This window comes from Balaenoptera borealis, assembly GCF_965194805.1.
Source record: "Balaenoptera borealis genome assembly, chromosome: 15".
Lineage (NCBI taxonomy): Eukaryota > Metazoa > Chordata > Mammalia > Artiodactyla > Balaenopteridae > Balaenoptera > Balaenoptera borealis.
The window spans coordinates 38,624,767-38,639,071 of record NC_138871.1 but is presented as its reverse complement, the minus strand read 5'-3'; the positions used below and the strand labels follow the sequence as shown (position 1 = coordinate 38,639,071).

General features: G+C 33.6%; 1 protein-coding gene across 13 annotated transcripts in view; it reads left to right on the top strand.

Moving 5' to 3' along the window:
- The window catches only part of EHBP1 (EH domain binding protein 1), a 333,981-nt gene that overhangs the window by 88,413 nt on the left and 231,263 nt on the right, over positions 1-14,305 (top strand). The gene's annotated exons all lie outside the window — the stretch shown is intronic.

Here is a 14,305-nt window from a genome sequence, read left to right as displayed (position 1 = left end):
TGATTCAATCAGGAAAACCTCTCTCATGTGGATAACCCATTCTATTACTTTGTAACTTTAGATAGTAGTTACCCTTTTATCTTATTTTCTTTAACCTACTATGCTTTTTGTAGACAGTGAATGGAAGGCACTAGCTTATAGCCCCAAATAACATTTTTGAGTAATATTTTAAAGTTTAAATTTATTAGAGGTTTGAATTAATATGTACATTTCATCAAGAAGCCTTAAAACTAAAGGAAGTAGAACAGTAACATAATATTTTTTTGCATTGTAATAGACGTTTCTGTTTAAAATTGATACTGGAATAGAAAGTATTTTAGTGGATGATTACTGTATCTCCAACAACTATCTGTCCGTGGAGATGAGTATAAATTGACTAAAAGGTGACTTCTGGGAGTTAAGGAAAATACCACAGCCTTGCACATTCTAGTTTCTATAAACTAAAAAATTGTCTGAACTTTATACCAACTGAATTTGATGGCATATAATTTTTGTAGTTATTATTGGGTCACAGTAGTATACTGCAGTCTGTCTTCTAAATTGCTGGAGCCATTTAGTTTATTCTTCTTACTTCCTGCTAGCTACCTTCAAATGCCTTTCACATAGATGAGTAAGAGAGAAAGACAACCAGAGTTGCTTTCAATTCTATTTTTTGCCAGCTAGAGGGAGGAAGCTGATAAACAAGACAGTCAGCTATCAAAACAAACCCCTACTACTACACCAGAGATATTTAAAACCAGCAGTATATTTGAGCAATTTTTTACATGTTTATTCATAGAAATTCAGCAGTAAAAGATACTGCCAAATACAAGATGTTATGAATCTGCATGAGGCCTTTTTTCCCCTGATGAAAGACATTAGAACAGAGACTTGGTAATTATTTTACAGTAGGAGTCTAATGACACTTCAGACTTTTAATAGAAAAGTATTTGTTTTAAGATTTTTCAGTTTGCTACTTTCACTTGTCTCTCTTTTCTATTCTCTCAGTAACATGTAAATAAAACTTCCTTTGTCTTATAATGGAATGGATTTTTGGCATTCTAGTTTTCTGCCACATCAGCCACCTTAAAAGACTTAGATAATATGTTGAAAGCGCCTACATAAATTTTTGCTCAAAGACAACCATGAAGTGAATTACAAATACAAGACTCGTAAACATCTAAGTTAAATTATTTCTTTGTATAGAATTGGAACTTTGCGTTATGTAATTGGATATAGGTGCATTTGTACTGACAGAAGAGCAAATGGAATATTTTCATGAATTATATTCTGTTAAAATGGAATTGCTGACATTGTAAGAGAGATGCATAACTGATTAGAGAAACAAAATTTACCTGTGTGCTTCAGCTCCGTTGTGGAAAGTTACCAGTTTGAGCATACAAAACTGTCCTAGTACTTTAACACCGCTAAGCTCTCCAGAAAAGAAGATTTTCACAATTCTCTGTGAGTAATCTATTATCCTACCCATTTTTTTTGTCTTTTATTACCTGATTTCCCTCTAAAAAATTTTTTTTGTGATACTATTTTCTTTATACTATAGTGACTAATGTTTTATATCATGAATTTAATGACTCATTTTTCTGTAGCATGTCTCTGTGATATTACATAAATTGGGTATAATGGTTGATTTTTATCAGCATTGTGTCAACTAGCAACTATTGAAATACGGTGTCTTATAATAACAATCTTATGCTCAAAGACATGATAAAACATTGTTCTGATTAATATGCTACTTTAGTTTAAAATAATTCAATGCTTAAAGAATATTATTCTTTGCCTTAAGACAGACTTGTTTTTAAATAAAAATTATTTTGGAGAAACTCTGAGCAATACACAGAAGCTTTGTTAACTCCTCTTCTTGTCTTGCCTTTGAAATTTGGTTGACAGTAGTTGATATTTCATTACTAAGAAATGGAGGTAATGAGAAGATATTTCTTAAGTTGTATAAGAACATCAGAATCAAGGGTAGAAACTCCTCATCTCCTGAATCTTGTGGGGCCTAGCTATATTACCATGTTATTGAGATCATAAGGACCACAATAATGAAGATATTTATAGTTTATCATCCTTCCAAGTTGCTTTTTGCAAACTTTAAACAAAAGAGCTACTTACATATAGTATATCCTCAGACAGTTTGTAGCTAGAGGAGGAGCAATTTGTTATTTCCCTGAATACCTTTTTTTCCTGGAGTTATTTACCTTTCAGATCCTGGCAATCTGAATTGTCTTGTGGCATTTGTTGATTATTTCAACCAAATCATTTGAATAAACTAGACTTGTCAGAACACTTGAGACTATGTTGAAAGGAAAGTTATGTGTTGAATATGTTAAGTGTTTGTTGAATGGCTTAATAGGAGAACAATTCTCTCTTTATACCTCTCTCTCTCTCTCTGTGTGTGTGTGTGTGTATATGTATATATACATACATATATACACACACACACACACAACACATATATATGTATGTAACTTAAATATAAGCACTGCTTGCTAAGAAGCACAGAGCTGTCCTTAGGGGGTGGGGGAATGGGAGTGGTAAGTTAGGGAGAGGTACTCTGTTGCCACTTTCTTTAGGCAGAATTTCTTGAGATAACTTTCTTCTTGCTTTTCCTTTCATTTCCTGTTTTTGTCCTGAATTAATGGCTCTGATTTTATAAAACCTGAATTATTGCATTCTTTTGAAAATGGAGTCAATTTGGAAATAAATCAATCAGTAAAATAAATTTGAAGAATTTCTCATTTCTCATTAAGCTTAAGAAGAAGTTTAGGAAAGTGGTCAGATGGCATGCAATAGGTATAAAACTCTTAATTAGATCACTAGAAATCATAGGCTTTATTTACATTATCCGAATATATATTAAACTTCTTTAACCAAAGCTATCAACAATATATGCCTTCCAAGCTCTTTTACTATAGATATTTTCCAAAATTATTTTTCTACTGGCCTTTTTTTTTGCTTTTCAAACTGTATACAGCACAGTGACTATAGTTAACAATACTGTGTTGTGTATTTGACAGTTGCTAAGATCTTAAAAGTTCTCATCACAAGAAAAAGAAATTGTAACTGTGTGGTGATGGATGTTTAAACTTACTGTGCTAATCATTTGTAATACATATACATATAACAAGTCATTACATTGTACACCTAAAACCAATGCAATGTTATATGTCAATTATATCTCAATTTAAAAAACAACAACAACAACCAAAGGAGAGTAGGATTAAACTCTTTGTAAAAGAGATCATTATTATCCTATTAATGGGTCACAGAATGAATGTTTTTGGGCTTCATTATACTGGGTACTATAAAGTTGATTGTACATTTACTTCCTAGACTTTGGGGATATAAACAAGGTTTTGGTTCTCAAGTAGTTTTCAGTCTAGTCAGAGAGGCAGATCTATGAGCAAATGATAGGACTACAATGATAATGCTAGAAAAGAGGCAGGTGGAAGGTCCATCGAGGTTGTCAAGGAGTGGTTGTGTCTGTCAGAGACATGGGGAATGCTTTAGAGAGCACTTATGAACTGTGGCTTGAAAGACTTTCAAAAGTTTACCCACAAGATAAAGTTGTATGAGGAGGTTAGAGTCTGGGGTAGGGACAGAAGAAACAACCTTGGTAAAGGTACAGAGATAAATTTGCTACAGCTTCATACCCAAAATGGAGAGCAGAAGGGGTTGACACTACCAAGATGAGCAAGGACCAGATTGTGGCTGGCCTTGTATGCTGTATGAAAGATTTTGAACTTTATCCCAAGGGTCTCTGGGTCCCAAATCTGGCTGCCCATCAGAATCACCTATTGGTCTAGTAAAACAGACAAATTTGCTTAGACCCTGTGTGATTCTGATTCATGATTCTAGTTAGCTATCTAGTAAGGTATAAAAAAGTTTTAAGTAGCGAGGTAAAATGATCAGACTTGTATTTTGAAAGATCAGTGTTTAGCACTAAGAAATACATTTTGCATTATGATCCAGTACACACACATAGGCACCTATATATAGCAAAAAGAAAAGATTCATGAAACACGTCTTAGTCTATTGTGGGATGCACCCTAGTATTTCTTCCTGATGTTTTAGAAAGCTGGTTGCAAGCCACTAAATTGATTCTGCAACTCATTAAATTGATTCCATGATCCACTAAGGGGTCATAGCCTACAGTTTGAAAAAAATATTGCTATAGAGAATGAATTGAGTTTTGAAGGGCTGAAGATCAGATAGGCAATTAATCCAGTTATCCAGGGGCCTGAACTAGGACAGTGGCATAAGCAGGTGCAGACAGAGAAGAAGAAAGAGAGATTCAATAGGTTAGAAGGTGGTGTTCTTAGTATTCTAAATCAGTTCTGAGGGTTGAGGGAGGTCAGGGAGTCTAGGGTGATTTCCAGATTTCTAGTTTGAATATTTGAATATTTGGATGCTCGTGTTATTCTTAAGCAATAGAGAGAACACAGGGGAAGAATTGGTGAGGACAGGTTGTGGGGAGAAAAGATATAAACAAAAGGCAGTTGCATGTATGAATGATTTTTTTCCAAGTCAGACTCCTTTAAATAAATTTTTTTTTCTTTTTCTTATTAAAGTACATATCTCAAGGCTTGGTCTTTTCTTTTACCTTTCTGATATAACCTACTTTCTCTTACATTGGTCTCTGGTATTTTTATGTGGATTGTCCTAAAATAGTTTTAAACTTTACTTCTGTGCTAAGATCTTGCATCACCAATTCAGTCTTTTCCAGGACATCTGACTCCTTGCCCAAAATGAAACATAAGAATTAAACATTTTTCCTTCTTTCCAACCCACATAATTCTTTCCTCATCTATCAGAGGTGGAGATCTCAATTTTCTGACCTGCTTATTGTTACCATTCTGTATTCCAAGCTTCTTGGGCAATAATTATGCCTATTGCATTCCCCTATGTAACCAACTAAGTGCTGTTGTAAGCATTGCAGGTTGAAGTCTTCTGACTGTCCTCTGGAACTTAATGATCATTTTCTGCCACTTGTGCTCATTGTAGTCATTGTCCAAGTTATTCACAGTTTTTGTGGGTCAGGAATTTAAGAAGGGCTTAGCTGGGCATTTGTGGCTTGAGGTCTTTTAGGATGCAGTGGTCTGAGGTGTTTGGGGCTAGAACATGAGGCTGGAGTGCAGGGAAAGAGGGCTTTTGCATTTCATGTAGTCTCAAGGCCTTGCTTTTTTCATCTCTCTGAGTGGGTTAGTTTGGATTTCTTTTAGGGCAGTCAGACTACTTTTGTGGCAGCTGGAAACATAAGGAGTGACTCTTCCAGCTCTCCAAGTGGAAGTTGCATCACCTTTTTCTGACTTAACCTCGCTAGTTACAGTGTTACTTCCCCACGCTCTTAGCCACAAGCCAGTCATAAACCTACCCAGGTTCAAAGGGAGGGGAATTAGACTCCACCACTTGATGGGAGAGTGGCAAGGCTCTGGAAGAAAGTGTGTGATGAGAAATATTTTTGTAGACAATCTGCATCAGCTATGTAGAAAATAACGAATGCCGTCCTAGGGATCTTTAGTTTTGCCTGGAGCTTGCTACCTTATTAGTATTGCTCATTAAATCTTCTAAAGAGCAAGTTAGCTTTTATGATTTACTTTTCTACATCTTGTGTAATCTTTGAACTTGAATAATTTACTTTCTCTGCAGCAGAATTAAGTATATAGTTATGAAGATGTTTTAAACCCATGTGTAAGATTTCCCTGGTGGTATAGGATGGTTCAGTGCAGCAGCAGTTTAGCCATCTCTGCAGAGTGGGCCCATTTGAATTACATGTTATCTTGTGTGTGTTTTCTAAGACCAGTTCTAGATTCCTATCTTCAAAACTCTAAATGACCCTTGTAGTCTGTTGAATAAACTGTTGAAAGTTTTCTAAGTATCCGAAAATACATTCTTACACCAACTGCTAGGTTCCTTATTAGACCTTACGAATGGCTGCATGAAATAGATCAAATAATACTGGCTCTATTTCATAGCCTTGCAGTTTTTCATTAGTAATAAGAAATAGATCTGACAAGACACTGTCTTTCTTTAAGTATATGCACTATTATTGCTTATTTTCAGAAATAAGCTCCTATTAATCTAGTGATGAATTTTGGTGGATAAATTTAATTCACAATAACGCTGTCAAGCCTGAATTTTGCCTAATAAATATCATTTGATAATCTGCTGACATAAATATTAATCCTAAGTTTGACACTAAAATTGTACTTCATAAATGTAACATGCAGAAAAGCAATCCCTGAAGGATAGAAAATAAAGAACAAAAATTAATATGGTTAGTTCCCCATTCCTTACCCCCAGTAATATGTTCTTTCATAGAGGATTGGCACAGTTTGTTTATACTGAAGAAAGTCTATCTGGAATAGTCATTTAGTGTAATGCTGTTTAGAGTATTATAACCACTTGATGGCACCCTTTGATTTGGTACAAACCTCATTAGCCATACTATAGCGCAGTATAGCATTTGTAATGGAATAACACATAAGAACTAAAGACTGCAAGGTATCTGGTTAATGTAGAGATGAAATGAATGCAACAGCAAGGCTAAGCTTTCCTGACCCTTCATGAAAGAATAGATGAAAAAAGGAAGAATAAGCTATTGTGCCAAAGGGAGATGATGAAATTCAAGATCCACACACATAATCTCTGGCTCAGCCTCTGAAATGTTAATCCCTGGGTAGAATTATTTGAGCTATAGATTGCAATTTATCATCAAAATGGCACTGTGTCAAACAATACTTTTTATATGTGTGACGTTTAGAACTATCCAATTTTAATATAAAATGGTTCACAGAGCACTGGCTAATATTTAAGTAGCAACTCTTTAAGGTTATGATTTTGGGGATGGAATGGGATGGTTTCTTTACTTCAGAATACTAATTGTATTTTAGATTGAGGGCTTTTGGGGAATCTTTTCTGCTTTTCTTTTAGTGACAGTTTAGTTTTAGTGCCAGGAAAAAGGATTTTTAAAGAATACCTCTCGTTAAATTAAGTAGTTTAGAATCGTTTTCTTTCACGTGCTAAGAATACTTTTATAATTATAGAATAATTCTGTAGTATTCTTCAACGTTGCTTAAAAATACTCTAGCTGCTGAAAAGTTTATTTTTTAGGGTTTATATGGACTTTTTCTTTATGATATCAAATATTTGTGGATTTCCTCTTATTTAAATTAACCAACTTCTGCCCACTAGGATATGTTGTCATGATTAATATGTGTTTGTGATATGCCCTTCTTAAAGATCAAATTATCCCAATTTTAAAAATAAATTTTAATAATGGAGGTGGGGAGGGGTGTTGCATATGTCTATTCATCTATCATTTAGAGTAATAATCATGGATTTTTCCTATGTAAAAAAAATATCCAACTTTAGTTTTTTAAAAGATCAGAATGCTTAAAAGAACTCTCTTTTTAGAATCTAGAAGCTTGAAATTCCAGTTTAACTATATACTTTTCCTTTCAGTTTTATCATGCTTGCTTTTAAGAGGCTTTTTTTTTTGGCCTATCTTTAATTAAAAACAACTATTCTCTATTTTATTACTAAGAAATTATTTTACTTAACTTTGTATTTAGTTCTTTGTACCTATTTTTGAAGGTCCACTAATAGGGTGATCTCTAGCAAAAACCTATGCAGTATTTAATCTATACCCAATAGAATCATATGATTTCAGGACCTAATTGAAAATGTTGAAGGCATGCTGTGATCCTGTATTAGGTGCTGCAACACAGATATGTGAAACACCACTCATGTGCATGAATAATTCTGTCTTGCTATATTTTAGCTCTGATGAGAAAAATTTGATTTAGTGGTGGTGGAAAAAGTGGGAGCGGTCACTGCAAGAAGAATATGTCCTGTGGAAGTGGCTTGACTTTGATAGCTGTCTTCTTTAAGTGTTTGTGAAGAGTTAAGAGTGAGATCCAGCATCACACGTGAAGGCCAGAAATTGTACATGTTTGAGGCATTGCCTTTCCTTTATAAATCCAGTCAAGAACAGTAGCACAGAGTAGTCCTTAGTAGTATTAAGAGTAGTTTTTAGTCCTTGCCTAAAAGTGTTCCTTGAGACTGAGTAGTCATCACAAATTGCTTTTGGAGGCAGAGGATTCAGAATGTACATTGGAAAGACACAGACATATAGTAGACAAAGAGCTTGGGGCTCTTAACCTGGTGATATTCATACTTACATATTACAAAGTTGCTTCTTCCATTTACATAATTACACTGGCTGACGGTTTAACTTAAATGCCACCCTGAAAGTTGAGAGTTAAATTACCTGAGTGTTTTAAAATGTGACACTTTCTCAGTTATGTAAGCCCCCCGCCCCCTCCTCACCCACAAGACTATTCCATGCTTCTGTTTCTGACTTAATGTTACAAAGGACAGGCAGTGCTTCAAACATGCACGACTTCTGATCTTCATAGATTTAACTCTGGATCTCACTCTTAACTCTTCATGATCACTTAAAGAAGACAGCTGCCAAAGTCAAGACTGCAGTAACCTTTTCAGCAAGCCTACTGGTTCCACACAGAGTGCCAATGCAAACATCTTCCAACCCACTGCACTGCAATCTCATACCCAATTGCTGAATATGACGTTCCATCCTGGTGCCTTTCAGCGTATACAAAACTGTCAGTGTCCAACTTTATCCAGCCACTCACACTAAACCTGAAACCTCATGATGCTGTCATAGATGCCTGCTGGGTAGCACTCCTGCAAATTTTTTTAAAACATGAAATTGTTAAAGCTACTAGAAAAAAAAAAACCTTTCTGATGCCAACTACCTAAAGTTCTCGAAGTACCTTCTTTAATTTTCTATAGGATGTTGGCAAACAAAGTTTAGTGGGAAAAGGGTATTTTATACTTTTTGGTCTTCCCACATCCTCCTAGTTTTATAGGTCTTATTAAATAGGTTACAGTGGGCCAGCCTTTGAAGCAGGGCCCAGATGAACATTTATATTTCAACTGTAGCAACAGCATGCATTATTGATGATTGACCTTTACCCTAACATAGTGTAGTCTTATGACACTGAATGAAATAATGAAGAAACTGCTTCTTGGCTTGATTTGTATTGGCAGAAGAAAGCAAACAGAGTGGTTTGTCAGGTTGCTAAAAATGCCAAAATATAGTCCTGGGACAATTTCTAACACAAGGGTTTTTTTTTTTTAATTTTTCTCTTGCTTTTTAAATAATGTTTGGGGGGCTGGATGTTCTTTGAAAAAATACACCTTTGAAAGAAAATTGGACTCCAGTAATACCTGTATCAGATTAGTAATAGGAAGTACATTATTTACTTTTATTTAAAGTTGTATTTTATTAGGTGCTTGATGGTGGCATGTTTGAACATTAAATCTTCAGAGAATTTCACAATTTTACAGAAAATAATTTTAACTCATTGTAAGCATTATGTGGCTGGTAGTGTGTTATTAAAAGAAATCGGCTTTATCCCTATACACACTTTTATTATGTTGTAGTTTTAGTGGTCATTCATTTTAAATATTTTTAGTTTCTACATGTGAGTTTTACAGAGTGTAACAGGACTCTGTCAAGTAAGATGTAAAATATTTCGGTATAATTCTCTTGTTACTTGTCAATAGTTTCTGGTTTTGTAAATTAAATATTTCTTCAAGTGGTATCCTTAAATGAACTATCCTGTTTTGTAAACTTCGTTGTTCGTACCACCATTGAATGATCACAGGCATATGCAACTATTGCTCCTGTGTTTTGTTTATCTTGAAAGCATTGCTTTCTGATAGTTCATATATTTCAAATTAGTGTTGTAATATTTTTGTTGTTTTCCTTAAGTTTTATAACCCACTATCACGTTATTCTATTACTTTAGAACCTAGTTTCCTAATGCAGATATGGGTTTCTTAATTCAAATAATCAAATCATAGAAACTTAGAGCTAGAAGGAAGATTGGAAATCATAAAATTCTCCCTCATTTTACAGATAAGGAAACTAAGGTATCATGATCTAATAACTAGTCCAAAGTCGTATTGCTAATTAGTAGCAAACTACTCACTTTCGTTCATTTTCCTGATCCCCACTCTAAAGTTCTACCTGCCAACTTAAAGTATTTGCATGTATGTGGTAACATGATTTTTTCTTAATTTATTTTTTATTGAGGTAACATTGGTTTATAACATTATATGTTTCATGTGTACAACTGAGATAACATTTTAAACGTTTGCTTTTTGTATCTCCTCAAATAGAACATAATTCAGCTGTTTTAGAAAAATGGACTTTTATTTATTGTAAGAAAAAATATTTGTAATCAAAGGTTTAATAGGTAAATATCTGTTTTATTGAGGTTGATTATTTGATAGTAATTAAACAAAACAAAACAAGGTCAGACTATCCAACAGCCACATCTGGATTATTCATTTAAGTTCAGTGTACAAGATCACCTGCTTCAGATCATGTCTGTGTACTAGCTATACACTCAAGTTTAAAACCTCAGTTAATTGTAAATTGTTTAAAATTGCTAATATTTTAAACAAATAGATTTATTGAATAATATAAGCTGTGAAATGCTTTAGTTTCATTTTGAAAGATGGTCAATATAAAAATGTAAATTATAATTATTTGGAAATAAGTGTAAAAATTTTTTAAGTTCTGACATCAAGTTTGTTAGGTAACAAATTTGTAGTTAGTTTAATTAAGCTTTGTAAGAGATCAATTTTTAATGACCTTTTAATATATATGCAAATGACTAAGTTTTTCTTTATAGAATAATTAAAATATATAGTTTATATTTATGTTATTAAAATAGAGGAGTATAGAAATATTATTTGATCAAGAATAGTTACCAGATGTTCTTTAATAATATTTATGATAGTTTAGATATATAAACTAGAGGTTGATTTAAAATAGGGTTATTTTTTTAGGGGGGGAGAATATTTTATTATTTATTTATTTATTTATTTTTTCTTTATTTTTTTGGCTGCGTCGGGTCTTAGTTGCAGCATGCGGGGTCTTCATTGAGGCGTGCGGGATCTTTCCTTGTGGTGTGCAGTCTTCTCTCTAGTTGTGGTGCATAGGCTTCTCTCTAGTTGTGGCATGCGGGTTTTCTTTCTCTCGTTGAGGTGCGTGAGCTCAGTAGTTGTGACCCGCGGACTTAGTTGCCCGCGGCATGTGGGATCTTAGTTCTGCAACCAGGGATCAAACCCGCATCCCATGCATTGGAAGTCAGATTCTTTACCACTGGACCACCAGGGAAGTCCCAAAATAGGGTTATTTTTAATATTGATGTGTAAATTTCTGTCCTGGCATTCAAAAAATAATACTCAGCAGCAGTGTTTGTTCTCTGCATATTGCTAACTAATTAGAACTTTGCTGCTAAAGCATTTTCATTTCAGCATTTCTGAATTCAGTTGTGTTATACCCAACCTTCCCCTTACAATCTAGATACAACATTGGACACTTTGTTATATATAGGTTCAACTTGGATTAATATTGGCTTACAAGTACTACTTACAGTGCATTATTTCAGATCTCTGCTTTTAAGGTATGTCAATATTGATAGTTAATTAAAATGCTACAGAGCTGCTGTCTAAGCCAGTTTGAAGAATAGGGCATGTATTTCCAGTTCTGTGAGCTACAGAATGATTGTCCCTTAACATGAGATCTGTCCCTGTAAGCCAGGAATGTCCTACAGTTCATATAGATTGGTGGTTCCTAATTCCTTTCTCCTTCTCAAAACATCCCATTTTTTGGCTTGTTTTTGGAGTGACAGAAATTTAAGTGTACCTAACTGATTTCCACTTAGAATAAAGTTTTACAAATAGTAGACCCTCAATGAGTGTTTGAAAAATGAATTTGTCACTTATTCATATACTAAACTTGCAGATTTTTTAAAACATTATTTTACCTTATTATTTAACTTTCCATGTGACGGTCTTGTCTCTCCCTGATAATTTTAGGCAGCTACCTAAGGGTAAGAAGAGTATGTTATTTTGTAAACAGACAATACTCAGCAAGATGCTATGTACTTATAAATGTCCAATAAATGGGTAAATGGGTGTCCAATTGATTTCATTCTCAATAAACTTGGAGTGAGACATTTAAGCCCTGATACCTACACCATTCTTAGCTTCATGCCTGAAGAAGGCATCTGTTGGGATAAATTCTGTGAGTCAGAGGTGCTGGGAATAGTGTGCAAATAAAATTAATATATATATAACTTTTTTGTCTTTTAGATTTTTTTTTTTTTTAGAACTTAATGGGTCTTTTAAACATTTTATATTTATTACACAACTGACATAATGAAAATACTGGAAATATTAAAAAGGAAATAAATATCCATAATCCCATCATTTTAATAAATTGATTTTAGTTTAATATTGTTCTTTTTTGTTTTGAACATATGCATGTTGTACAATTTTTTTTAGGTTGCTACTCCTGGTTTGCATTTAGAGTAGATTAAATTCATCATTAATGTTATTACATTTATTTTAAAATGTGCATTATACCTATGTCGTTCTCAGGTTTTTGTAGAAGTGCTTTTAGAGCTGATACTTTTGCATTAGTATAAAAAAGCAGTTCCACTCAGAGAACTGCTTCCCAGTTGTGAGCTATGAGTGGACCTCCACACGTTTGAGTGAGCTATGCATCTGCAATAACTCTCTCTTTGGAAATCACTCCAGTGATAGCTTGACCTAGTGAAAATATATAGGACTTCAGATTATTATACAAAACTCATCATTCACTCAGGCTTTTGGAATGGTCTTGTTGATTCAAGGACAGTTTTGGTGACTAGATTCAGAGTTCAATTTAGAAATAGATTTCAATGGATACATGTCAACAAGTAGATCATATAAAATGAAGGTGATGAGTAGGGGGTGTGTGTGGTAAAAGTGAAATAAAATTGAAGGGAGCTACCTGAGATTGCTCCATTTAATTTGGTAGAAAGGTCTTATTACCTTTCAGGAGGTTGAAAAGAATTAGTCTAAACTGATAGTGATATTTATTTTATAAGTAATGGCTCTATGCTTCATATGATCTACTAAAGAAAGAAGGGAGAAATAGAAAAGACTAAATTTTTTATCCTCCAATGTAAAAAAAAAAAATACAGGAGGAGTAAATTTACCTGGGATTGAAAAGAAACAGTAGGTGCCAATCATATGTGTTAGGAAAGAAGGAAAATGAGAGGAAAGGGTACTTGTGTCACAGGAGCTGTCTGTGAAGTTAAGCCCTGGATCTGAAGTCTTGCTTACTATAAATTTCTATAGTACCATCAAGTGGCCCTAGATGTGCAAATCATCTGCAGTATTTTTTATCTTTGCCCTCATTCCTAATTTCCATCCTTTGTCTAATTCTTTCTTTGTAAGTTGATATTATTAGCAATTTAGGAATAAAATGGAGATCTGGGAACTGACCTCAAATCCATCCTCTCTTCTCTTTTCTTTAGTGACCAGTTTCTAAATAATCCACAGCATTTTTTCCCTATACACTTTTATTTTTCTTTACCCCAACCTATATTGGTGGACCCAATTAGTAAAAGTCTACTCAAAAGTCAGTTACAGGATAGATTAAATCATATTACTGGTTTTGACTACCTTCTTTTTAAATCAAACAGGTGTTGACAGAAGTTAAATTACTATAACTAGTATTTCTTGTTTACTGGATAAAGTAGTTTTATTTAGAAAAGTGATATTTATAAAAATTATTAAAAGGATAGATTTGCATCTCTTACTGATTCTCCATATGTGAACACTTTTCTTCCAAGTGAATATTATTTTTTAAGTATTCTACATCTGAAAAGTAAAGGCACTTTAAGTGACCATTTGTCAGGCTAAATTTGGGTACTTATTTTCAGATACCCTAAAGTTGAGGAACTCTGATTTTGCAATACAGCTACTTTTTACTCTTTTTATAAAATTTATTTTTAAAAAGCCTCTGCATATTTAAAAAGTAAAGAAAATGATTATGATTGCTTCTGTCATATTTGATGTCAAATCTTCTTTAAATAAATGCTTTACCATTCCACCAAAATTAAAGTACTAAATAGATAAGTTCACAAAGCTATTTTGGATAAAGAGAGAAAGATACATAACATTTTCCCTAGTTTCTAAGTTGGATAAACTCTACACTTCGACCTAGTTAAATATTTTTATTGTTCGTGAGGCTGAAACATGTATAAACCCTTTCTTTTACCTTACCTTATGTATATTTAAATAAGCAACCCTTCACATCTTCTCCATATAAAGTGAAATATTTCCTTAACACTAACACAAGTCAGTTCTCAGCCAAAGCAAATAGAAGAATGAATACTTTGTTAATCATCCATAACTAATGTGTGTATAC